Genomic DNA, 2,798 nt, shown 5'->3' with positions numbered 1-2,798 from the left:
GCCCCCGCAACCCAGCTCTTGCCCCAACCACTCTCTCGACATCAGCGGGAGAATTTTGCACAATGAACGGTTAAAATACAACCCTGGGGTGGGTGGACGGGACATGATGGAGGAGGTGGTGCACGTGGGGAGGGGAGAGGTTACTGCCCGGAGAAGAGAAATGTTCCCCCTCTCCCTTCCCCTTCTTTTACTGGGACCAAACCGAAGCCAGATTTTGAATGAGAACTGGGCCAGTTTTAGAAAGGACGTGGCCAGAGCTGGCCGGGGCTCTGAAGCCTTTGCCGAGGCCACACTTCCATGGGGGGGATGGCTTTCATGTCTGTGCCCTGGGACAGCACCGGGCTGCGGAGGCTTTGGGAGTTCGGCCGGAGCAGCACCCCCAGCCCTCCGTCGCCCCACGGCTCCCACACGGCACCCACACCGGCGGGTCCAAAACGCGGCGCCTTCCCCTAGGAAGCGCTCACATCCCAACCCGGTCCCGGTGCAAATGACTGTGCACACCACAGGGCCGGGAGAACCAAGCGGCCGGAGACTTCTTAAAGCTTTGGGGAGGAGCTGAGTACAAATTCGACCTGACAGTGTCCCTTTAGCACAGCATTATTTTTTTTTCTTTTTCCAAAACATCAGCATCCACTACAGAGCCTAGGAACGTCGTCCACCCCTCCATCCACCTCTTGCCCCTACGTAATATTTTACTGTTGATGCAAAATGGTGGAGGCACATCATTTCACGCCCCTCCACCCGGTATCTGAAGATCAAAAGTGGATCTTTATCGACGCAGAGCACCGGAGCAGCCTGCCCCAAGAGTGGCAAGCTCAGCCTCTCCTCCAGTGACCGAGGATGGCTCGAGCAGACCATACCGGGGTGGAGGCAGCAAGCGGCAGCAAGCGGCAGCAAACTGAGCAGAAGAGGGGATGTTCCCAGGAACATTATTACGATGAAAATAAAGTCTCCTGTAACTGAAGGGAAAAAAAAATCTCAGGCGATTTTTATTTTTTTTTTTTTTTTGCTGTAGAACTGTCTCTGCCAAGTTGTGAAACTTGTTGGTTCAGTTCTAAATCAGGGTCCAGGATCTGTGAGCAGAAGTCGAGGGGTAGGAAACAGGGAAGCGGTGGTGGTGGGAGAAAAATTATATATATATAATTTTATATACACACATATATATATATAGGTGCTTGATGAGTTAAGTGCCTATATATATATACACACATATATTTATAGATAGATATACTGGTACTTGATAGGTTAATCCAACACACATCTTTACCATCACAGCATTTTGGCATCCAGAGACTGGTTGAACAAACCTGATGATGTTAAGATGCTGGCTTGCATCTTGTGTGCATTGGCACAGAAGCCAGATTCGAAGCCCATCCTCTCCCACTTCCCAATGGTTTAAAAAGTATCTGATTTAACAAAACCAGGAGTCTTGAAATGATTAAAGGATGTTCAACAAGGCAATTTTTTTTGTTTTGTTTCGTTCTGAAAAAAATATAATATATAAAAGTGGCCAACCTCAGGAAGATCCAGGTAAAGGACAGCTGAAGAGGTTTTGGTCCATAAAGAAATACTTTTTCTTCTTTTTTTTCCCCCCACTCGGTTTTGGGTAACAAAACTTTTGGTCCAGTTTAAAAACGACGACAACAAAATTATATATATAAACTCGGGGTTTTTTTGCTTTCTGTCGGGATGCATGTTGGTTTCGTATGGGCTCATTGCCTGTATTGCATGATCGTCTTTCTTAGGTTTTGGTGCGATATATATATTTTTTTAAGAAAAGAAAAGCACAATGTTATGTGTGTGCGTGTGTGTGTGCGTGCGCATGCATGTTGTGTGTAGCTGCAGCTGGCATCACTTGGAAAAAAGGATGAAGAGTGAACTACGGAAACGCGGAAGTCGATACACTCCCCCCACGGATGGGAACTCAGGACTGCTTTTGAAATACCCTGTTAGTGACTCCTGATTCGTCTGATGAACAAATCCCTGCTTGGATAAGGAAAAAAGAACAAAGTTCCAGACTCCACGGTGGCTCAGAATAATAAAATAAATGCTAATCGCCCAGTGTGATTCCAATAGGTTCTTCCAAACCTTCTTCAGTTTCACCGGCGTCATTTTTATTTCTTCATCTTCTTTTTTTGATTTTCTTTTTTTTGGTTTTTTTTTTTGTTTTTTTTTAGAAAAAAAGGAAAACAATAAAAGTTCTTTAGCTGCTGTGGTTTTTTTTTTGTTTAAATCTTTGAGGTAATACAGTTGTGCCCTCGTTCTAACAGGTTCCCAGAGGTTGATGGTTTCTTTTTCGTTCTTCTAAATCCCCGTCATCCGTTTTCCTTTCTTTCTATTTGTTTCTTTCTGAGCTCCCAGTTGGGCTGACATCCCTGGGGGGGAGGAGAGTAGGGGCTTCAGACCAAGACGAAGATTGAACGTGGCTGGAGAAGAAAGGCTGGCAGGGCTCCCCCCACGTCCCTGCTCCCTTCCCCGTCCGATCGAGATGGCCTGGCTTGGTCAATGCAGAGAAGTCCCAATCTCACCACCAAAAAAAACTGAACTAAACCGCTTTGCTTGCAAGATCCGAGTGTGCGTTCAGAGTACTTGTTTTAAAAAAGACATTGCAGGCTGGAGCATCGTTCGCCCTTCAAAATTTCTGGCTTTGCTATTCATTTTAATTTTATTATTCACTTTTTTTTAAAAAATAACATACATTGCTTGTAAAATAATTTCTTTTTTTTCTTCTTCTTCTTCTTTAAATTAATTTATTCTTTCATTCATTTGTTTGTTCTTCAGATGTCATTATTATTATT

At 44.6% G+C, this 2,798-nt stretch overlaps 1 protein-coding gene across 1 annotated transcript in view; it reads right to left on the bottom strand.

The window, feature by feature from the left end:
* MEX3A (mex-3 RNA binding family member A) overlaps nucleotides 1-2,798 on the bottom strand; it is an 11,136-nt gene that overhangs the window by 5,888 nt on the left and 2,450 nt on the right. The window lies entirely within an intron of this gene.

This window comes from Pygoscelis adeliae, unplaced genomic scaffold, assembly GCF_000699105.1.
Source record: "Pygoscelis adeliae isolate BGI_AS28 unplaced genomic scaffold, ASM69910v1 Scaffold153, whole genome shotgun sequence".
Taxonomy (NCBI): domain Eukaryota; kingdom Metazoa; phylum Chordata; class Aves; order Sphenisciformes; family Spheniscidae; genus Pygoscelis; species Pygoscelis adeliae.
Note: the sequence above shows the minus strand (reverse complement) of the source record. Positions and strands in the feature narration are given on the sequence as shown.